The sequence below is a fragment of the Temnothorax americanus genome, unplaced genomic scaffold (genome assembly GCF_048541705.1).
Source record: "Temnothorax americanus isolate GAGA-0224 unplaced genomic scaffold, ASM4854170v1 Scaffold52, whole genome shotgun sequence".
Taxonomy (NCBI): Eukaryota; Metazoa; Arthropoda; class Insecta; order Hymenoptera; family Formicidae; genus Temnothorax; species Temnothorax americanus.
In genome coordinates, this window is record NW_027509678.1 from 904311 (window position 1) to 929899 (window position 25589).

The 25589-nt window shown below is 41.5% G+C and overlaps 1 protein-coding gene across 17 annotated transcripts in view; it reads right to left on the bottom strand.

Moving 5' to 3' along the window:
- Foxp (forkhead box transcription factor P) overlaps positions 1-25589 on the bottom strand; it is a 311646-nt gene that overhangs the window by 206881 nt on the left and 79176 nt on the right. For 5 of the 17 annotated variants that reach the window (XM_077419198.1, XM_077419200.1, XM_077419197.1 and 2 more), the window contains exon 2: positions 104-157. The exons of the other annotated variants lie outside the window; for them this stretch is intronic. The gene's annotated coding sequence lies outside the window, so the exon portion shown is untranslated. The remainder of the gene's footprint in view (positions 1-103; positions 158-25589) is intronic. 17 annotated transcript variants of the gene reach the window in all.

Genomic DNA, 25589 nt, shown 5'->3' on the forward strand with positions numbered 1-25589 from the left:
GGTCAATAAGGAAGCAAGTAATAAAAGTTTTCGCATTCTACATAAGCTGCGAAAGCTTTTATGTATTAGATGCACATCAACTACGAAAAGTACTCTCACTCACATCAACAAGCCACGTCACTGTGTCTCAGAAGCCAGGGAAGTATACACCACTGACCTGAAATAAAAATTCAATAATAAATTAAACATGTACAAAAAAATTAATTGCCGTTAATTAATATTTTGTTATACATAAAATATTATTTCTTCTTGTACGATTTTTATTATTTTTTTTATATTTTTATTACATACATAATCTTTCGATGCATTCTCTATATTAAAATAATAATCTAAAGACATAACCAAAAATCCATAGAGAAGTCGTAAAAAATCACGTATATACCTTCTCAAAATTCTCAAGATTATAAATTAACGTGAATCGAGACATATATTTGGAATAAATAAAATATTGAAAGAGTACAACACGTCCCTAACCTTCCACGTCTTTCACAATATGCGCGTGACGACAAGCCAGCTTGCAATATTCATTCCGCGCAGGCAGCGAGAAGAACAATACTCCGCGTTTGAGACTATCAATCCCATTCGAAGCCATTACAACGCATTCTTCGACTCGGCCGCGGCGGTGCCGTTAATTAACAAACTCGAAAAGTACCGCGGCAGAAAGTCTCGTTCGTCTCGGAACGTCGCGTCGCTCGGCGAAAGAGTGGTACGGGTCCATCACGCATCGGGCAGGGGTGACGGCGAGCGTAGGACGGAAGCGCGCGCGTATAAAGGGTCGGTGTCTGGCCAGACGGGCAGAAATGAAGCAGCAAGGGTTTTGTTTGTCCGGCTGTCCACCCCTTTCCTTCCTCCATTCAGGCCCTACCGCCCTCCTCCCGCCAGCTTCCCCCGCGCGTAACCGTGGCTCTCCGCTCTCTGCGAGAGCCCCGTGGCACTCTTCAGCCCCCTTCTTCATCACCTCCTCCCACGTAGTCTCCATCTCTCCCGGCAACCCCTCCTTATACCCATCCACCTCCCCCCGGCCATGTAACAATGCACGTGTGTACACTGTGTTTGCTCACATCCTCCCGCATATATCTTTGCGAGCTATAATATTGATTACTTCGGGCGAATTTCAGGCCGAGCGGCGCGAGCTGAGACCGTTTCTCCGACTCGAACCGCCACGCCGCGCCGCGCCGCGCGCCGTGCCGACAACCCCTATACGCGAACCACCCCCGCGCGGCGCGCACAGCCTTCAAGTCAATCTCTCGTTGTCGACGCCGCCGACCACTTCCCCACCCTCCCAAACCTCTAGCGTTCGACGTCGCAATGCAGCTTTTCCTACGGCGATTTGGCCTCGATCTCAGTTTGTTGCTGCATCTTAAAACAACAGTAATATATTCAGAATATCTTCAGAACGTCTCATTTCTGTCGCAAAAGTAATCGATATTTTATCTGTTGAATAGTTTGAACAGAACACACAGGTTTGATCCAATTTTTGAAACAAAGAAAAAAGATAAGGATAAGGATTTGGTATCTCTCGCGAGTTGTATAAAAATTTAAAAATATTCCTACACTTAAAATATTGAAATTATTAATATTATGATTACACTGTTTCGTTATACCTTTTTATATTATTATTTATCTCATTGTGTTTTTAATTTTATGCTTATTTAACATAAATCACAATTTATCTCGAAAATTTCTTAATTCAAATTCTTTATACCGAGTTCAATGAATTTTATGTGTTCGCTAAAGATAATATATTCATTGTTTTAAAAAGCCGAAAGAATTTCGTTGCATTGACATAATCAGCGCAAATATAACGTCAATGTAATAATTTTCACAAATATATGGCGCGACATTATAAAAAATTGTAATATCTTTGCCACACGGCATTTACAAAATCTTCTTGTCACACAATATATAAAATTAAATACTGCAGTAAAAACTCATATATAATTAAAAAAGACATAATTAGTTTCTCTCTCAATATTTTTCCTCCCATCACACGGACCCCCTTAAGCGGCCAATAAAAATCGCGAGTCTCTCTCTCCTACCGCACACACAGGGCTCCGACCGACCTTTCAAATGCAACGCGTATTAAAAGCGCGAACGGTGCGCATGAAAAAGTATAAACGAAAAGCGCAACAATACCAAAAAAGCGTTATAACTATTGCGCGTAATGCTGGGACTTTGAAAGAGCCCCATCATTCCGTTCCGGGTTCCGGCAAATACCGCGCGACTTAAATTGCGTCACGGTCCTTCCCCGAGCTATCCCGTGAACATTTAATTCCATTCGCGAATCACTCCCTCGTCCCTCCCGCGCACCGACCCGCGCCCCGTCGGCCCTTCCTGTGTCTCCCGGTGCTTGCACCATCAGCACCAAGTCCGTATGTCGCGAATCGAAGTACAAAGAAGCAATAGTAGAAATAAGATAATTGCTATTACAATCGCAATTTCATCCAGGACGACGGAACCTTGGTGATAAAGGGAGGCGCGGCGGGGAAGTGGAGCGCGAGTGCGGAACGCGAGGGTAGGGGGGGGGCGGAGAAGGACGACTGCCGCAGAGAGCTGAACTACAAAGTACGTTAATGTCGTGCTCACACCCCCGTGTACCCCCAGCGCCATTCCGATGCCGCAGACAGTTTGTTGTCGAAGCTTCGGGGATTACACAAATGAGGTTGTTCAGCGGGAGAAATGTACATTCCGCTACAAAGCCGGTCCGTCGCGCGCGCGGCCGTGTGCCACGCACGGAATTAAAAACCGGGGTGGAAGAGCGAAGGTGAAAAGTGCCGCGATCGCTCCGCGACCCCCGCGCCCATGCTCGCGCGCCCCCGCCCGCGCCGCGGACAATATTTTCTTTGCTGAAAGCCAGCGCGCCGTAGAATGGATTTTCATCGGCGCGGCGTTTGAGCCCTTCAAGAACGGAATTCGTTTTTATCGGATACGCGCGCTGGCTCTCTTTCTTTCTTTCTCTCTCCCTTCCTCCCTCCCTCCCGCTCTCTCTCTCTCTCGCTCTCGGATCGGAATATCGTCACAACGACCGGTGTAGTTTTTAAAAATAGCATCCTTCGACCTCGATCGTCGCCGTCAGCAGCTTGAACGTATTGCAGATGCGTTGACGTGCGTCACTAAATCTCCACGATATCGGGATACTCCGGCGAATCGGTCGCGTCCTGTTGCATCGCGTCGGCTTTAAAAAAGCGCGGTTTTTCTTCATCGTGGCATTTTTTTTATTGATTAGTAATATTGATGCGCATAAATTATTATTAACCTCTCCGGGATCGGAAGCCTGATATTAGGCGCTGGAGTGGCGCCGTCTTCTTCGTATAGTTCAACCCAGTGACAAGGACAAAAATGTTCTAGCACTAAAACTAAAAAGGTCGTTCAAAAAAGGGGCCGATCCTGTAGAGGTTAATACGGTCCATTAAATTTGTCTTATCTGATTTAGTATGTATCATCGTTCCTAGAAAATTAATTAATGTTATAATAAAATTGGATAAAACATGGTTTTTTATATATAAAGAATCTTATAATTCAGATTTGTAGTAATATTTTATTAAAAGAGGATACTTTAAAAATGCATTAGAAATCTATAAAGAATTATATAAATAATTTCGAAAAAAATCTACATTTATTCTTGCTGTTGCAACTTTGTCAAATTTTCCTGTATTTATATAAATGACTTTTTAACAATATTTTATTCTATGTGCAACTGACTGCCATTACTGAAAAGTCAGTTAAGACATGCTATCAAGAACAAATGTAAAAATACGCGTTAATAAACGAATAATACGTTTACAAAAAAAAAATCCGCGCTTACAAACATTATAGATGCACGTATGAACACTTTCAAAGCAAACTCTTAAGAGCTTAACGTTTTCTGTCTCGCCTAATCTATCGCAAATAATAGTGAATATTCTCCACAAAGTTCGTCCGTGCTTTAGGAAGGAACAGGACGGCAGCCGAGCGCGATAGTGACGTCGGCGGAAACTAGTTAGGTCGGAGGCCGGCGCAGTCCGAAGGGGTTGTAACGGAGGCGGCTCTCGTGCCAGCGCACCATAGGGACCGGGGGATAGTAATTGTATACGTACTGGGAGAATGGCAAGGTAAACAAAACTATGTAAGATTGCCCCATTAATATACATATCTCTGGTTCAGCCGGGCCAACCGTGAGAGAGCCAACCAGTCTCTGAGCCGCGCCGATGGGGTGTGGGTAGTCTTGGCCTCAGACTTTGGGGTTAGGCCCGCTCAAGAGCAAGTAGGGTACACAATGGATATTGAGACCATAATTTACGGCTGATTGTTAGCCCCCGCGATCTATGGATTCCTGCGTCCCGCCGCGCACCACCGGGCGCCTTCTAACAACTCCTCGCTTCCATGTCGAATTTGTATTAGGCTCGTAATAAGTACGAGGTTACGTGTGCACCGAGTGGAAGCGGAAGCATTAGAGGAATCCCGCGGGAGCGATCGGTATGGGTATATGAAAGACGCCGCGGGATCGTAACGCCTGTCATCCCGCGAATTTTCTATATTAACCCTATCGTTGTGGGCGAAAAATACACGGAAAACTATGTTCGAGTATAATAATATCATGCGTCTCCTTGTCGCGATTCAATAAAACATTAAGACCAACATACATATTCTTCCTGGACTTGAGAAGAGATAAGTTATATATAATTAGTATATATTATAACTTCTCTCTAACTAAATGCTCTATAATTTGATGTGCGTTAAATAATCTCGCGTTGTGTATTGTATCGCTTTTGCAAATTCTAAACAAATAATCATTAATTACATCGTGTACGCTTAAATACGATAAATAGTACTAAATCTAATATTAGTCAAATCAGGGAGTGTGTCTTCAAAATTATTCGTATATCAAACGAATCGTAAGCGTAATTGGCCGGAGTTCGAGGAGGAGCGTTTCTCCGCGCGAGGTCAGTTACTCTCCGCTTACTCAACTGGCTTCGCAAGAACGACGGTTATAAATTAATTACGAGGGTCAAATTCACAACTGGATGCCGTTACACGGGAGGCTGGATTTGGAGGGGGCGAATGTCTTACTATAGTTTCACTGGTAGCGCGAAGGGTAGCTCGAGGGACCGTGTAAGGAGGAGACGATGTTTGGTCTTCCTTACAAGGGGCCGACCAGAGCCAGCCGACCAACCTGCCTGCCACTTACCGAAGGATAATAACGTAGTAATCCCGCCATGAGACACGGATGAAGTCCTTAATAACCCCATAAACTCAAGATATATCTTGCATATCAATATACCAGAGCAAGCATGCCGCTACAATACATACATCCGCGCTACAATGCATTATACCTCTCTCTCGTTAATTAAACAAACGATTCATGTCAAATTCTCTCACAATCGAAAGATATCGCGGCAACGTTAAAAGCGTTATTTAAGCCATTAATTATAGGTTAAGTGGTAAATGCTTTCGTCAATATTCCATTCGAAAATTAATCACGAAATGGATAATTAGGCAAATTTTTAATATTTCTCCTTTATGCGCGCATGTAAAACGGACGGGGAGGGAGCTTGACGTTTGATATTATGTTACAAGTACCTACCAAGTTAACAAACCGTTGCCATATAGATTTGTAATTTAGTTATGAAATTCATCGAATAAATATGCATAGAAATAAATATGGCTCGGCGCATAAATTTTATACGCGTCGGGCTGTTAAAAACCCCCCCGGGATGATCAAAATCTGTTTTCAGCGCATCTACAATATCGAGGACAACGAGAGCGCGATCGATAATTAATAAGTCGATTGTCGGCACGAGGCGGTATTTCATATCTGAGGGGCGAGCGCGCGTTACATTTTTTCGCATTCTCTCGCGAAACGAAACTATCGAGGAAAAATGATACGGCGATTCCGGGGAAAAATCGCAGCCCGCGGCGCGCGCGCCGCGCCGCGCCGCGCCGCTTGTCAATTTTGCACCTTTCAATTCGATTTGGAAAGTATCGCGGGGGAAATAGTATCGAAATATCGTTTATACGTCTCTCTAAATCAGGCACTTCGTATCGGGGCTTGTTGAGGTCGGTTGCATTCCTATCGCGCTATGCAACGTAACATGAATTTGCAGGAATTCACGATATAATCACAAATTAATTACGACGGCTTTATTGAAGTTCGCGGCGATTTTTGAAAATTTCCGGAAATTACGGAAGGCCGATCTGAAATTGGAATTCGCGATGCGCATGCTGCCCGCTGCAAATTTGTGTAAGTAACGCGATATGTAGTTCATTTAACGTAAAGTGCAAATCCATCTGAAAAAGAGGCCCGCTCGCGAAACATCGTTTGCTTCCGAATTTGTTACATAACCTGAATAATTCTAAAAAAAAAAAAAGTAAACGGAAGACAAATGAGGTGTATTTAAATAATAAAAGCGGGGAAGAAAATGAGATATAAAAGTCGCACGAGTGAGATTTATCAAAGTTATGTCTACCACATAAATAGTTGGTTTGTGAAATAAAGCGCAAGGTGGATTATTTCAGGTCTCGAGAACATCTCCGCGAGATGCGCGGCCTATTGCGGCGATCGACGGGCTTTCCCTCAAGGACAATTTTCACGTCTGTCAAGAACGGCGCGGGCGCGGCGGCAAAAAGTGAGGACGATCGACTGCTACAGCCGAGGGCTGCTGTAGCAAGCTGTTTTCCCGACCGATGGCGGACAGATGACGGTGGAAGCCGGAGAGGAGCTTAACAAATGGTCATTCGGTCGTTGCCACGAAACGCACCTACTTGAGATGCCGGAGGATCTATGGCCCCCATTTCTCACCGGGCGCTTTGCGGCCGGAACAATACTCTAAGCGGGGCCGCGCGTAAGAACTGTTGGGACACCCGAGAAGGACTCCCTGAGCAGGTTGATCACCGTCACGTGGCTTCCGGGGAATCTTACCGAAATACTACGGCGAAACACAAGAGAGGACTTGGTGAAGCAATGTAGTGTAATAACGAAGAAAATCTACGCCCTAGGGAAACCGTATAGCTCATTGTTTTATATACTGAATGAGATGAATGCGTACTGCATGATCTTTTAATAAATGACTATTATATTTAAATATTATGTCTCGTGGAGAGAGAGAGAGAGAGAGAGAGAGAGAGAGAGAGAGAGACAGGTATTTTTTTTAAATAGCTGAATGAATATAAGCATTACAGGCTGAAAACATGATTTCTTGAGACAATACTGTCATAACCGCGACGAGCAATTTTGTTAGATTTCTCAATTTATTTGATTATTCCTTTTTTCCTTTGCTTAGTTATATATGTATTATAGACCAAATAAAACAAGAGTGATGTTGCTAGAGAAACGATGAGAGCTTAGTATGAAAGTGGATTTATAGACACTCGGTTATGCGGCGCAAGCTGTCAAACGATCATCCCCCGACAGTTTGGAGTTTACTGGAACATCGGGCGTATAAACTGCCCTCGGGGACCTTGTTAGTTCAATTCGCCCTGAACGCCCTGAACGCCCCCCTCTCCTTCCAGCCTCCGAAAAAATTCCATGGCCCTTTCCATCACTGCCCTCCCTCCGTCTTTCCTCCGCCACCGAGCAGCAGCGAGACGAGAACGGTGCGCGTTTACGTTACCGCTTATTATGTTGTTCCGGAAAAGAGGATTATTGCGATATACCCGCCGTCGAAAAACAGCGCAAAATGCTTCCGGCTATTGCGAGCTCGTGTTTAAATCGTTGAACCTTTGTGTATACAATGTGTGGTGTTTATTGTTTAACATTTCGCGCGCGTTGAAGAAGGTGCCGCGTTACGCGCGCCCGCTTGTTGGCGCTAAAGTTTTTCCACTGCTTCTTCTTTCGTAAAGCCCACAGTAAGAAGAAACGTAAAAATAAATCGCATATGGAAGAAGTCAAATGAAAACTCCTAACTTAACACTTAACTAGGAAAAATTGAAGAAACGAATTGAATATCTCATTACGTGGTTTCTTAAACATATAAAAGCAGCATTGCACATTAGGCAAATGATTAAACATAACAGAGATTTATTTTTAATTGCTTTATATCATACTTTATTATCTATTATAATTTTATGTTATAAGTTATGATTATTATAAACGGATGATATATCTAGTCAGCTTGAAAAGATCTAGTCTTACATTAAATAAAAATTAGTTTTCAGTTAATCTAGTTTTGATTATCGAATATGATCGTAAAAATTACACATTCGTTCGGCGATAAATATTTCAAATAAATAAAAAATGCCCGCTACTGCTGCACATCTCATTTTTTTTTTTTTTTTTTGAAATATATTTGAGTTGGGATAAACAAATATTTATTTACTGCGACTAAATTTTCGAATAGATTCACATCCGGGGCCAAAGCATTTTCGCTTCGATGTATATTATAAACGAGTAAATATTGGCGCTGGAAATAAGCCCCAAAAAAAGTATAATCTCTGTAACGATAAAATTGAGGGAAAAATTTCCCAATTTTTCCGCGTAACTCCCTTTTATATGTGATACAGTCACATAACACGGCAGGGCAGGAGCGACATTGCCATCAGCGTAAACTCGCTTTTGTAAATAAAGATATTTATTCGAATTTATTAAGAAATATTTAATGACGCTCGTGCACGTTTTTATCAAACTTTTATTATAATGCATGTTTATTATAAAATTTACTTAAATAAAATGTTTACCGTTATATATATAATTTCATTTATTAATGAAAATGATTTTAATAAATATGATATGTGGATGCAATTTTAATGTCTGCCGTACAGTTACTTGCATTGACACATTACTACTTATTTTTTATACTCATATTATTCGACATATTTTTTTGTTGTATTTACTGTTATATTTTGTAAAAATATAATGTATAATTTACAAAAAATATTATGGATATTTTTATTAATTGCGCGCGTATTTTACGCACGCATAAATTATTATTTCGCGTCAATAATGTGATTTCTAAAAAACATAGCGGCCATTTAAATAATATCTTACTATACCTACATCTATTATATGTCTAATGAAATTTATGAAGAAAATAATACTCCGCCTAAATACTTGAAGCGTACAGAGAAGATCAAACCTATTTGGCTAACACGATTGGCGCGTACGTTTGTAACATGCCCGATCAAAGTGGGCAGCGGTAACAGCAGAAATCAGCCTTTGAAAGCACTCGCTGATGTTCGACAGGCGAGCGCGAGAGGGGGAGGAGGGAGGAGGGCTTGGAAAACGGGAGAGGATAAAGAGAGTGACAATGAGGGGTGGTGGTGGACGATCGAACGAAACCGTCGGTCAGAGTATTGTCAAGGTATTGTTCTGCCCCGCTTCCGAAATAATCGTCAAGCCGACCTAATGGGGCATGAAGTCCCGATATCAAAATAACTCATCCGTGTCCGGCACGTGGTCAAACGCGTCGGACGCTTTCCTCGCCCGACGCCCCTCCGTCCTTTTTCGCCGCCAGAAAGCCTCGGGCGTTAAAAATAGCGGCGTGAAAAACTCCTTTCTGCGTCTATTGTCCGACCGCCGAGATAGAACCCCCCGCGGAAAAATCTTCGCTCCCGAGTGATAGCACGCGAAATCAGGCTGTCGCTCGCCGAGTTTTCATATTCTCAGCTTTCGCATGGAAACGCTCTATGTTTTTCAATATCGCTTTCGGACATTTATAACGTTATAAAATTAATATAAACATAAAAATATAAAGTATTATAATCGACACTTTTGCTGCTCTAGAAATAATTAAAAAAATAATCATATATAATGTAATAAAATTTTAAAAAATCATAGAAGTACGATATTATCGTTTTTGCTAAAAGGTAAACTATTTCATATTGTCATATTTCCATCAAATCTATTGTTGTCCTAAATTTATTTCCAAAATATTATAATTACTAATAAAACTATCTCCTTTGAATATTAAGTCTTAGATAAAAGTAATATCATTATTTCTCTCTCTCTCTCTCTCTCTCTCTCTCTCTCTCTCTCTCTCTCTCTTTCTCTTCAAGGTACTCAATAATACAACAAAATTAGTTGTAATTTTGAATGCCTGTGCAACCAACCTTTCCTAGAAGGATATAATATACAAACTGTTTCCTTAATACAGCTGCTAGCAGTTTCTTCAATTTCCCGGAATACACGGCAGGAGTGCTGAAAAATTGATTATGCCATACATGCTCAAGACCATATACACATCTTTAACGAATGCAGGGTGTATAGGCCGAAAGTAGTTACGGCGCATCAAATACAAAGTTACATTTCTAAAGTTGTGCTCGAGCAACTCCGCTAAATTGCCGCGATGTGTCCTTCCGCGCGTACGTAGATCGCGTTTAGCGAGGCTTCGTCGTACTTTTCAACACACAATGTACAACTCACGTTACGATGCGTCTAAATTATTGATTACGGAATAACCCAGAATGAGCCATCTCTAAATTCGTAATCGCTTGGTATTCCAATACCGTCGTGCATCGCGGCATAAAAGAGAGACAGCTGTGTAATGCCGCGCGAGTGTACCGCTCGAGAACCCTAACGTCGGAACGTTAAAAAACCGGCCATAGAATAATATCGAAAAATTACCCCCTTTTCCTCATGTAATTCGATTAATACGTCAGGAATTCCTCATGTCAGAAGTCAACGTACTCGGTAAATGCCCGTATATCGGGCACCTCGTCGGGCACGCATGTTTAATGTGGATCAAGTAGGAAATATCATCTGTAGATGTGTATGCGCCGACGTAAGACGGATTGACGTTATAAATTGATGAACGTTAAATGCATCACCACCGTGAGGTGCAACAGTTTAATCGAATCCAATTTCTGCGTTTACGTCCGCATGAATTTCTTATATAAATTAGCGACGTAATCTTTTCACAATTTTAAAATTATATATGATACAAGAAATTAATTATACAATACTATGTTTCTTGACTAAATATTTATTTAAGTTGTTATTAATTTATTCAATTATTTTCTTAATAAAATATAATAATAAAATATTCGCGAAATATCGCTGACATATATTTCAGCCAAGCGTGATAAATAATAAGACTACCGCGTGCCTGATGGCGATCGAAACGTAGGTACAAATGAAATGTGGCGGCGGTGCAGGTCGTACGAAAATTTGACTACAAATATAATTGCATGCAGCTCGCAACGCTGCATGCGAAATCGAAGCCCGTTATCGAAACCCTTTCCCGAGCGGCGCGGCGCGGGGCGCGCGCGATCGATCGCGAACGGCCTCGAAATCACGCTTACGTAATCGGGTATCGGAAAGTCAAAATTACCCTAAATAGCAACAGTGTTGGTGGCGCGTATCGGACGAGCCGGAGGATATCCACCGGTGCCGATGACGGTAAGGGTGGTGGTGCGACGAGAGGCGAGGCGGCTCCGAAGGTGGCTCCCACCCTCGCAAGCCGGCAACTCGAAAGTAGGAACCGCAGCTAAGTCTGTCCGTGTAATGGGGCATCGGCACGCGATTTCTCCGGCCTTTTCCCCCTGCCCCCTTCACGCTGCACCCCTCGCGATTCTAACTTTCAACTTCGCTTCACAGCTCCCCCGGGCCCCGCTGGCCCACCCCATCGGTGCACCTCATCCCCCCTCCCCCCGCGTGGCAAAGTGTTGCGCTGTGACTTATCGGCTCTAATTATTCGCCGGCAAGAAAGCAGGCACAGCCCCGACGATCAGACCTGCCACCCTCGTAAAGTAGCTTTTCTCCGACGCATCGCGCACACCTTCCTACAGCTGTTACGTGCTATTTATTCGCGGCTCTGATACTCGTGTGCGTGATCGTGTTAAATTGTATTATACTGTTGTACAACGCCGCGAGCGGCCGCTGATCGTCCGAGAGTATACGCTTCTTGGAATGATTAAAGTCGCTTCGTCGTCAGCTTCTTTATCCATCTATCATTGTTTGCCGGAGGAAATGTTTCAACCCATTTAACCCGACACTACGAATAACTCGTCGTTACGAAACAAGTGTTGTCAGACCGGTATAATTTTTATTAGAGATGATAATCATCTCTAATAATGCACCTTAATGTAACTTAACATTAAAAGTATTTTTAAGGAAACGTATATAGCAACAAGTAGCAGTAAAATGTGATAAAATTGCTCGCTATGCTGATAACGTCCAATTCAGGTACTACTGTATCGATTTAGTACTTTATTATTTCATTTCTGGCACATTACACGATCGTTTGCGGGATATTAAAAGCAACGAGTAGGTACGACTTTTCCATAAGCGATTTTGGAGCCGCAAATGGCCTGTTTCCGCAGTCTTATATTTAGCTCGCAACTTGATCAATGTTTACACGGGCCGGCGAAGACTTAATTCGTTCTGAAAGTTCGCGAGGAATGGGAAAGTGTTTAACTAAAAAAAAAAAAAAAAAACTGAAGCACCCCGATGGCGTGATAAATTTCGGAATCACGGAAAGGAATTGTAATTCTGGCCCCCCGTCCGTACACATCTTGACCCGTTTCAAACTTCGCGATCTCTTAAATGGTATAATATATACGCGAAAACCGAAGACACAGATCAGCGAGAGAACTGGGTAAAATCGTTACGCTATACAACCGGTTTACCAAGCAGGTTCAATTCAACACACCGACACGTGGAATTAATAATGTAAGCACTAAGCTATATCAGTGCTCAATCCTTGCAGGCGGACTACCGACGTACAGTGCATATATAAGCACAGATACGCTCTACCGTGAATCTACAAACAGATGTTGACGGAATATCGACAATCAAATCGGAATTCCTAACGAAGAAGATGTGACAGCTTAAAGAAGCGCAAATCCCGCATTATTAATTATTGACGTAATTAATATTGATATTAAAAAAAACTGCAAATAGATGACGTTAACAGAGGTCTAGATTTTACATTTGTACAGCTTTGATTTGCACAAGGTAACTTATATAATTTAGCTTATTTCTGGAGCAGCAAGATTCATTTAATATATGTTTAGGACTGTGATGACTTAAAGATTAATCCGTATGTTAAACGGCAAAAATAACATCTCACTGACGGATGAAAAACAAATCAAGGTGGAAAAAACTAAGTTTCAAATAAAATATGACACAACGAAAAATAGTCGCAACCTTAAAATCATGAATGTATTTACAGGACAGAGTCGAGTAAATAAATGGATTGTGGCTAGATTTTATAAAATGTATTATCTCATTAAAAGTGTAGTTTATTAAATAAATACTTTTGGAAAAAAACATTTTAAAGCACCTCAAAAATAAATCGTGCGTTTCATCAAAATTTTATCCAGACATTTTATTCGACTCGTCTATTCTATATATATATATATATTTATATGTGTATATATAATAAATATAATTACTTTTATTTTTTTTGCCCATCAGTGGTAATATATACAAAAGTAATTGTGATTGTACTGTTCTAGCTTCAGTCTGAGACTGCGTTTCGAGACTGATAATAATCACCGCGTAATTCGCTAAACGAAAGATGCACACAAAATTAACGCAAAAAATATCAAGAGACACGGTAGTGTCTCGCGCCAAGTACACGCGGAGCGAGATCGACCGTGACTCTTTTACGCGATTATTACTACCATATATTGGCATACTTTCTATATATTTACTTGTTTGTTATCATAACGGTCATGTCTCACTCATTATAATTACAAAAAAATAAATTGTACCCACTCATCGTGTACGAAAATCGTACGCGAAGCTGTAGATTTCATTCGTTCCGTTTTTTCCAGAGATTATAGAAGGATTCCTACCGCGCGAAAATTATACGGCGTGCACGTGTGGGCGACGATCCAAAGATTTAGATTTAGAGAGAGGACTGTCAAGGCCCTACCCTCTTTCTAAACATCCAGCACACTTTGGTGTGATAATTTTTCAATTTGGCTTCATGCGTTATTGAAGTTTGCGTTGGTGGGAGCTCGCCGACAATGTCAGTGGCCTTTTTTGACGAGGAGGTCTGGAGTGGCTGTCGCGCAAAACAATGCTAAACCCAAAGTAAACGACCCTCCCCCTAGCAAACCACCTCATGTCTACCATCGCGTTCCAACCCTATCCGGGAATAAGAAGAGTCGTAGTGTAAGCAACGTACAACATGTTGTGTGCCATCATGTTTTTTACATCAGCCAGACGATACTCGAGTCGCGGGGTGAGAGAGGACGCCCGTCCGTGTTAATCGCCAGTGCATGCGCGCACGCACACGCGGGACTGTTGCGGAAGTTCGTTACAAGTTTCTCCTCGGCCGCTGCTATCCTCATGCTTACTTATGATCCCCTGTGACTTCATGACGCCGACGAACCTTCACCGCGGTCAACTAATTCCTTCTTTTTATCCTGCGGATACTGCATCATAGCGTTCATTGGCTAGCGGATCGAAGTGTTATATATTTTTCCATTTTTATAATAAAAACTCTACGATTACATTATTTAAAGCTGGATTAATAATCACAATATCCAACATTAGGTGTGTAAGCAACGACGATTCTTTAATTTAAAAATAGCGCGAGTTGGCTAAAAATTACTTTAGCATAAAATAAAACATATTATTTAAAATAAGAAAAGTTTTATATGTACAGTGGGTTTTTATTTCATTGTTTCTCTTTATTATTCTTCTCTATTATTATCTTCCATAATGCGACGAATTTTAACCTTATCAGAAAATTGTAATTGTATTCTGCAAAATGTTACAGATGCTTTCTCTTTCACTCTCCTTCTCTCGAATTTCACAATAATTTTCACGTACAATTTTGACGACGCAGTAGTTTATAAAGCGACTGTATCAAAAAATCCACCGATGATCATCCACATAGTTTGCCGCATTACGTCAACGTATACGACTCGTATACCGGCGTGGAGATCGCATCACGATTGTTTGCAACTCGGCCGGCCTGTCGAGCTTACACTGTGTTTAATATATAACGATTGTATATATACACAGAATGAACGGAGAGTGGCGATATAGACGGAGATGAATGGGGTAAAGAGGTGGAGGGTTGACGTTGAATACGGAGGCAAAGGAGGACGAGGAGGGGGGAGGGCGAAGTGGAAAGCTTACACGTACGAGAAGGGTGCGGAGAAAGGTTACGGGGACGCGAGAGAGGGTAGCAGGGCGGGAACCACCAGTCGTTTGTCGTCCGATAGATAAACAACGTCGTTATTGTAAATGCATTGGAACAACACGCTGCGGGGCTTCATTGGCGGCTTTTCTTCGCGATGCGCCCGTCCGTTGTTTACGAGATCGATAGTCCGATCGTTAGAAGATCGATTTTATCGTATCGCCTCTCGAGACGGGAAGAAACAATCGTTGTAACGCATCGGCGTTATACAGCTCGGCACGTATTCCTGTCTCTCTCCCTCCCTCCTCTCTCTCTCTCTCTCTTCCTTTTTTTATTTTTTTCCTTTTTCTTTTTCGGTATGCGAAGAATCGGCCGCTGTCCATCTCTCTCTCCGATCAGTCGTCCGACGTCGTTCATGCGCTCGCGCCCACCCTTTCACCCTCACTCATCCTCTCGCTTTCGACCCCATTACACCCCCCCTCTCTACTCTCGGGGATGATGGGCTTGCACGGTGGACGACGTAGAACGGAGAATAACAAGGCAGGTCACGCGATAAGTACAGGCGCGGATGCAACGAAATTACACACCGATCTCTCTCCGTCTCTCGTGCAATCGTACGTACGTCCGTATGAAATATTTGTCCCAATATAATGTAATACCGATTCGTGAATATTTTCGCTATTTTTTTCCCATTTACTGTGGAGGAGGCCATGCGCGAGGCGAACGGTCTCCTAGGACATCGATCTGTAAATCGCGCGCTTGGAGATCGGCGAGCGTCCGGCGAGCCGTTTTCCGAGGATTTTCCATCCTGGACGAGACACGGCTAGGATGTTTCAGGAAAATTTTGAAACACAGATACTCGCGCGCGTAATTCGTCGTCCCGGTACGACGGCGCAAGTCCCGGCGGGCTCGAGTGCGAGTGTGGCGAGCGAGCAAGCCGATATTTATCGGAGACGGGTACGCGATATGTGCGCGCGCGCGCGCGCGCGCGGACTTTCATTTGACTGTAATAACATGTCACGCGGGCACGAGACGGAGTGTTTGCAAGGGGGTAATTCGGGATGCAAATTAATGCGCGTAATGGCGATAATACGGACGGAGTTGCGCGCGCTTTTTCGCGACGGAAACGTTTCGATGAAACGTAACACACGCCGCCGATAGGAGGTGGAAAAATCTGATCCCCGCGAGTTTCCTTGGCGCATTGCTACGGCCAAGTACATTTGCATACCTTATATTGAGATTTCGTATTGTTTGCGTGGATAATGATGGATCTTCGTTGTTGATTACACGCTAATGATTCTTGATTATAAGCAGCCTGATAACCGCGAGGTTTTCTCGAATGAAAAAACGATAAGGAAATTGTTGGGAAATACAGATTCCCGAGATAGCGCGGATATATAATCGCGTTAAACTATATTCGCGGGAAAATCTTTCTTAAAATAACGGTAAGCAAGCAAGGTCGGACGATATGATCAACGCCGTCGAACAATTGGAATAACGTAATAATTTTCAATGCGGCAACGACGAATCGGCAAACTCATTGAGTCAATTGAATCATAAATGGTGTACCGCCGAACGTATCCGAACCGTAAATAACTTGTGTATAACCCGTTCGTTATTGCCTTAAATTTCTTGCTTACTTACTGTTGCAACACCCCGGAACCTTGAAACTCATTTAAAACCGTTCTTTTTTTTTCGGCACGACGCGACGCGACGCGACGCGACGCGACGCGACGCGAGAAATCGCTTCGGCCGAGCCGAAGCGATGGTTTCCTCGATTTCTCAACCGCATTTAAGCGCTGCTATGATGGACTGTACGGTGACCATGAGAGCTCGACGCCCGCTGTTTGTTCCTCGCTTTATCTCGAACGTAAACATCGCTTGGAATATATAGGAGGTGGTGTTAGGAGGAACGGAGATGCACGTATGAATACGTGCACCTCGCCGAGGCGAGGAGAAGGACGGCGGCGGCGCGGCGGCGGCGGCGGCGGCGACGACGAAGACGACGACAACGACGGCGACAGCCGGGGCACGCAAGGACCTAGCCGGAGGAAAAAAGAGAAACGAAAATAGAAGGACGGACACACACGGTCGTGCAGGACGGACGGACACTGGATAAACAAGGGGCAATAGAGATAAACAGAGAATATTACGAGAAATATGCGCAAACATGAAACTCTCGTTCCTCCTCTCGCACGCTCGCCTCCTCGTCGCTCCCGTCCCATACCGCGCGCCGTTCTCTTTCCGCTCGCTTTCGTTTGTTTGGCCGCTCGTCCGCGCCGCTCATTTGCAACCTACTTTTTTAAGTACCCATTGCCCTCCCTTGCGCCGCTCTCCCCTCCCGACCGTCATCCCCATTGCTCGTACGCTCGTACGCTCGCTCGCTCGCTCACGCGCTCCGTTGCATCGCTGCTTAATTTATCCCCCGCCAATGTTTCGTTAAGGATTTTCTCGCTCGCCCGAGAGAGGCGAGAGATGGTTGGTTTGGTCCGGAAAGTTTTTGAAATGCATTCGGCACACTGTGGGGAAAATGGTCGAATATCTAAATGAGATTTGTTTCCCAAGTAACTCAACCTTCATTTCGAATGTGTGCTAGTATAAAGAGTCTCAAAACTTTATTAAAATAAAGCCTTTTTTAAACAGCGAAGGATTTGTTATTATTACTATATTTTTCTTTCAGTTTAAAAAACATTTACGTACATAATCTTGAAAGAACACAATTTTGAACAGAGAAAAACTAATTCTTAACATTGAAAATTATTGTAATTTCACAAAACAGTATCGTAATTCTCCTTTATATTCCAAGTGTTTATCACGTAATGCATTTCATCTTGAATGTGCTAGTATAACAATTTCAAAACTTTATTTATTAAAATAAAAAATTTTTTAACGAGTTTCTATTCTTAATAGATTTCTTATTTTTACTATTATTCTTTCTTAATTTAAAAAACATTCATATACATAATCTTGAAAGAACTACAATATCGAGGAAAATAAATTCTCAACATGGAAAATTATTGCAATTTCACAAAAACAGTGTGTCATTCCTTAATATATTCCAAGTGTTTATCGCGTAATGCGTTTCGCTGAACCTTTTATTTCGAATGTGTATGCTAGTACAATAGTCTCAAAACTTCATTTATTAAAATAAAGCTTGTTTTAAACGACGAGTTTCTATTCTTAGATAGATTTCCTATATTATTACTATTTCTTTCTTAATTTAAAAAACATTCATGTACGTAATCTTGAAAAAAGTACAATGTTAAACGTAGAAAAACCAATTCTCACAACATTGAAAATTATTGTAGTTTCACAAAACAGTGTGTCATTCCTTAATATATTCCAAGTATTTATCGCGTAATGCATTTCAATTACAAAACCTAGCATATCTTTGGACAGAGAACTTGTACGTGTAGTTTTAGTCGGCGCGTGATTCACTGTGAATAGACATACTATTTAGAGATAATTTTTCTAAGGTTAAACTACGCGTAATGCCTGCAAAATTAAATTTCACGAAAAACTGCAAACGTAACATTAATTTATTAAACATAAATACACACGGTGTAATTTTCAACGATATAGCAGCATAAACGACTTTCATAATGTTTAAGAAAATTGACTCTGTGTAATGTTGTACGTAGACGACGTTTTCAGTCGATGACGTACTTCGCAAATTTACATACGCAAACAAGTTGCGCCAATACAAATAGGCAGAAGCAAATAGCAAAGCCGCACTAACGAAACTTTTATGAGCGAGCTAATTGTCAGAACGCTATACACGTGACTGCGACTCAACGAATTTGCAACAAAGCATTATCGTCGAATTATAACGTCAAGAAACATATAATCTTATTATGCGTGGACATTCATTAATTATATTTTACATGAAACGAGTTTAGCATAAAACACAAATTAGATAACATCTTAATGGTTTTGCAAAAATATATATCCTCTTTCTCCCTTTCAAAAACAATAAATAAATGCATTATACAGAACAACTGTTACATTAAAATATTGTTTTTAACTGTAACAGGTATCGTTTTTCGAGACATTTTCATAAAACGATTATTAATTTCAACTTGTTTAATTCTTTTAATTAATAGCATTTCGTATCATGTTTCTCATTATTGTAGGATTGAAATTTGCATATAGAATATTAAATTTTACAGCATTCTACAATTTACTTATTTTTTCAAAAATTTATCCTGATTCAAAGGTTATATTCACCTGATTATGTTATTAAATAAATTGCGTGATGCGAGGAGAAATTCATTTAATATCGGAAAAAAAATAAATATTAAAGCAGCAACATATTTCTTTCGTAATAGAACAACATCGTTCTGATCAAATTCACATATAATACGTCACTTCGCTACGAGTACCTCATAATTTTGCGTGCACGGCCAAGGTAGTAGTAAAATTAGGTCAATAACGAGACGTAGAAGAACTGCCGCTGAGAACGGAAGATTAATACGCAGAATCTTTCTTCAATTAGTAAACGCTTACTCACTCACCCGCCCCCGCGTTCGTGAGCCAATGCTGATTTTATTACAGCGCCGTTTATTCCGGCGAATTTAAAAGATACAAACACCATTTGTCATAATGTCGGCGCGCGGCCGCTTATTTTTCTCAATTCTTTACGCCGCGCCGGTTGAGTGATCGATTAATCTTGTCGCGTCAATCTTCCGGTGTGTAAGCCCTTGTGAAGTGACTGCGCAATCGCCGCAGATCGGTAACAACACACCGGAAAGCCTCTATAATCGAGCGTTCACGCTCTTGCGTAATTGATCAAAAAACCGATCAAAGATCGTTAAAGCAACATGATGACAAATACATTGTTATAATGCGAATTACTCAATATCTTTGCCAATGTTCCTCTCTTTTTGTCACGGCAATTTGTTATTTTTATAAATATGTGATATACATATAAATTTAATAACGTACCAAGGAAAAAGCGCTATAATCCTTTAGATGTTAAAAAACATTTATAATGGAACATTATTTAACGAGTGAAGAATAATTATCCGAATGTGCCTTTCTATCGCGATTCCATTTCAAGTGTTGTTACAATAATAAATATTTACGCGCGCAAGAGCAATTCTATTTAATCATCGTGACTGACTGAAATCATCCCCATCGAGACACTCGCATCAATAACCTCAGACCAAAAAAAGAAAAAAATATTGTGGCGCGCGTATCAATCGCCGGACGCTCGATTATCCGGGCACAGCCGAAGGTGTCCAAAAAATTCGCAGTGTCCATCCTGACTCTCTCGGACTACCGATATAGGGACGAGACACGAAAGGGAATGAATGCAGACGGGACAGGTAAGGTATTTGACGGTCTATGGTGCCGGGGGTACGTCGAGGGCAGACTATATAATTTCCCTTGAGGGAGATCGGGATGGGCGATACGGGGGTGGGCCGGAGGGGCCAGCGAAAAAGAGGGACGGGGCGGAGGGGCGATAGGGGGCGGGGAGGGAGAGGGGGCGAGGGAGATCGGCGTGTTTTCCAGGTGGGGAGATGGTGCCGCGCTCATCCGCGAGCCCATCAACGCAACCATCCTCCGACAATCGATTATTATCTTTCCAATTTGCATAGCAACCGAGCTCTTGTTCAAATCTGCACCCCCTGTTTCGACCCCTTTGGCAACCCCTTGCAAATCCTGCCCCGGCCGCCAGCAGCGTGACTCCTCGTCAGGCACTCCGTATCGTTTCTGTTACGCTGTCGGCTTTTTTCCGTCCCGGGCATTCACGTTCAATCTCCTTGCTGGAGGATGAGTCGGGGAAGGGGATAACTTGAGGGTGCGCGCTCTTGAAATCGCGGAGGTGAGCTCTTGCCCCGTTTCGCACGCTCTGGATGCTCATTTTTTTTATCCGTCGCCGTGATTCCGAATTTTAATCTAACGTCTTGTAACGAGCAAAGATTTTTCATTAGAACGCCGGAGGAGTTTCATTTGTCGGATGAAATATATATTCGCAACAATATGGAGATATGACATCAGCACGTATAAATGTACGTTCGTAAATGAAGACAAATGATTCGACGTATCAAACGTCACATTCACAGACGGTTAAATAAAACTGTGCATTTAAAGCAAAACAGAGAGACTTCGCCTTGGATATAAATAAATTTACTCTATACCACATTGCGAATCAATCCGTGAAATGTGACATTTTATACATCGAGCTTTCTTTTAAAATTTGCATTATTGATTCTCGAGCTCGTGCATTGTGACACATGGCACATTTCTTTTCCTCTGATTTCTTATTCCTTCATTGTCAATCAAACTTATCCGATATTTAACTCCATGCAATTACGCTGACTTATCGTTAGATATTCACGCGGTGTTGCTCATACGATCGCACGTTTCTTAAACTTCAAATTCGTAACATACATGTGTCTTACGACGGCGACGTGCACCAGGTATAACGAATATTTACTTTTTGACATTTATTCGATTGCGTTTCAATCACATGGCGTTAGGTTTTAAAAGCGTTATAACACATCATTGATCATTTATCCATTTTTATAAAAGCTACAATAAATAACAGGATAAATAATCAAACATAAAAGAAATGGAAATTACGAAAATGTATATAAAGTTGTAAAAGAAAGTCTATAACACGCGAATATTCTGGGTACTGCGTCCTCTTCAATGTTGCAAAATGTTTAATATGAAATATGAAGAAAGTGGAAAACACATTTTTCCAACGAAGAAATCAAAACTTATATCTCTCATTAGTTGTCCCGACAATCGACATATCAATTATATAAATTTGCAACGCCCCTCCTGGATTTCATCAACGTTTATTCGGCGTCCTATACCCAACGTTAAATTACATTTCCCGTTTATTCGGGAATTCGCGGACTGTATTCCCACATTAAGTAATACGATATCGAAAGCTCTGCCACGCAATCGAATATGTCGACTGCGATTCGGGCGCCTGGCCGGGTCAAAAATACGCGTGGCCAGATACCAGCCCTAATAGACTTTCCGTGTCGGCGATAAGATTAAAAATGAAAACGACGCGTATTTCTGTCAGTCGGCCACCCGGTCGATTTCGTTCGACAACTGCGCGCGGAATCACCGGTAACGCCGTCATTATTGACAGCTACCTCACTACCTGCATCAAGAAATTCATTAAAGAGCCGCTGATAATCGACTAAAAGTCATCGATCGCCCGACATATGTGATACGCGAATCTCGTTCAATCTATAATCATGTTCGTGAGGATTGAATTTAGCACGTTGAGAGATTAGCTTATATGGAAATATACTCTGCATAAAATAACCGTTTCCGTACCAATTCGTGAGAAATAAATTACAATAATCCAATTCTTGTATTATAAAAATTGTTATATATCTTTTATATCATATTATATATTTTTATTTATATTAATGAATAAGATATCGAACACGAGATACTGTTTTCTTAACAACCGCATTGACTTCTCAACTGCCTTTCTTTCGACAGTTTGGAGAATGGACGAGGCACGTCGTCGGGTGGTCCAGAGGGTTGGAACCCCTCCTTTATAAAATCTTTGACGCGTCGCCGAGCGAGGCAGCGCCACGACAGTCATTAATAACTTTTAGGTGGCAGATTTTGCGCGTATTAATCCACACACACATACACACAAACACACACACACACACACACACACACCATATTATACCGCGAGGCTATGCAAGGGCCATCCCCCTTTCGGTGCCATCGCTTGTTGGTTCCCGCTTTGCACCCCCTGCAGAGGAGGGCAACCGAATAGCTGAGTCGACGTCTCCTTAATGAAAAATCCGAATCCGGAGCGCGCCTTTTCTTTCGCCCATCGCGCTCGACAAATTCTCGCCGCGGCGCGGCGCCGGCGCCGATCCAACAGCGAGTCCCTTAATGTTAATGACCGCGGCTACATTGCATTGAAAAAAAGTAAGAAATTTTATTTATGTACCTGTATGCCAGTCTTGCAAAACAATAAAATTTAAATAAAATTTCTAACATAAAAAATAACGTCTAATAAAATAAAATAATATATCTTTTTATATAAATATAAATACAAAATGTAATAAATTGTATTATATTACTTTCTCTATGATAGCGTTTGCAAAATCGATTCAATTATTTCTCAACAGTTTCTTTCTAAAATAGAGGATTAATAATGTAATATTGATGTAATAAAAGTTTTTGAACTCTTATTATATTGTAATATCTAATATTGTAAATCAAAATTTTAAAATAAATTTAAAGCAAATCTATAGTTATATTATTGCTAAAATGCAATTAATGCATTTTCATTTAATATCTAATTAATTTTTATTGTTAATATAATATAATAATTTTAGAAAATATTAGTATCGTTTTCATATATAGATAATAATTTTAAAAATATTATTTTAATAATTCTATTTTGTTATTTTGTTATTTTCTAAATCACTTAAAATTTCAATGAGACAGTGAAAAAAACCAATGTGGCTTCTCGTATTGACAGGCAATACTTCAAACCCTTCTTCCGTCGCAAGATTCGGAGTTCATCGACTCCATCACATTTCTCCCTTCATCGCGCTGACAATAAGACACCGGGTGACATCCATATCCACTACGAAGCTACGAAGCTACGGGAACCACCCCCCGACTTTTCTCATTTCTGTTTGCTGGGACGACCAAGCGGCCGTAATGTGCTCGCGTGGCAAATTAACAAACGCCCGAGGAATAAACCGACTCTGTTCCTCTTTCGCCATCAGCCCTCTTCGCCTCTTCCGTGCATGGTATACACCGACACGTGCCTTTCGCTCCCTTCCTCTTTCGCACACATTCTTTCTCCGTCTCACTCTTTTTCTCTTCCACATTGTGTCAAGGAGGTATATTGTCACTCTTGAAGGTGTATTCTCTCTCTCTCTGAGCAAATTTCATGTACAATTAGAAGGCTTTTGTAGAAGCTAAACTGCTAATAGTCCCCGAAAAGGGGCTCGCGCCCTTCCGCCACCCACGTCTCGTCTCTTCGCCACCGTGCGCACCTCATTTCGCGTGACAGTCGTTCTCCCCATCGCCATCCTTCTTCGCCGCGTCGCACCTCCCCCCGCGCGCGCGTGTACCTCGGGTTCTTCAACCCTTCTAGGAACTCGCGTTAACCCATCCTCTCAACTCATGTCATCTCGTAGGACGTACCCGCCAATTCACTTCTACGAGTCGAGGCGACCTTCCCGGTCCGGATCGAGATGATAGAATTCGGCGATAAAACGGGAGCGGCGTCACGAGATTTATCGCGGATTATAAAGTAGGATTGTTTTCATTAAACACGTTCCTCTTTCCCTCGCGACAACCCTTTTTGGTGCGTGTATCTTATTGGCTCTCACCGAGGAGCAGAAACATATGTTTCCATCTTAATTGACGCTATACGTAAAATCTCATGGTAATAAATTCCGCGAATTTTTATAACTATATTTAATCGAGTACGCGGTACTCAGAATATCGCAAATATCATGTCACGATTGATTCCTAGCAAAAATTAAATTGCGATAATCGCGTTATTAGGTTAAACCGCCGTTTTTATTTTCTTCGTTCTTTTTTTTAAAAAAATGTAAAAATAATTATACAAGTATAAATTACTATAAATGTAAGAATATAAGTGCATAATAGCGGACTCATGGTCGATATTGCATTCATATTGCATGTATGTAATGTTGCTTTGTTATATATTTTCTGCAGTGTTTAACTTGCTGTCCTCCTAAATTAATTTCATATTACGAAAGTGTCGTGACTGAAGTTATAGAAGTTGCAATGCACTTGTTGACGACCACTTCATCGAGTGTGACGCGTGGAGACCGCTTTGCCAGCGCGATAAAAAGCATGCGGTTGCACGCGGATTATGCTAATTGAAATCTAAGGTCTCGTACTCGCGTCGTAAATATCTCACTTCTAATTATGTATTTAGATGCTCTAACAGGGACTGGATTGAGAAGGTTACGACTAAGAAAGTTTAATTGTGTTGCACGTTGTATTACAAATAAATTACGACGTAATTCCTATACTAAAAGTGTTCGTGTAATGTGTAATACATTTATCTATCCCGACCTATCCTTAATAAGATGTTCTAATCCTTATTATTTTCTTAAATTACTCTACGTAATATACATCTATCTTTGCGTGAAAGTAAACTGTGAACACGAAAAAAAAATTATGAGAAAGAGGACGGCGCTAACGACGCTCCACCTTTTACGTGGATTCTGGAAGGAAAAGTGGAAGACGACCTACAAAGAAAGGACTCTTTGTTATGTCTCCTTTTTTAATTCGGGGCGGTTTCCGGCACAGCGCAGATATACGGCCAACGGCCTTTTTTTTACTGCCGAGAGAGGCTATTATCACGCATGACTTCTAGTCTTAGTATTGTGGAGAATCAAATATAGATGATAGTTACGCAATATACTCCTGACTCGCCTCTTCCTCTAAAAGATCAGCATTTAATTTGTTAGAGAAAAATTATAAAAGCCTTCTCTCTCTCTCTCTCTCTCTCTCTCTCTCTCTCTCTCTCTCTCTCTCTCTCTCTCTCTGTATGTGTGTGTATGCACGCGTACATAAAAAATAAGC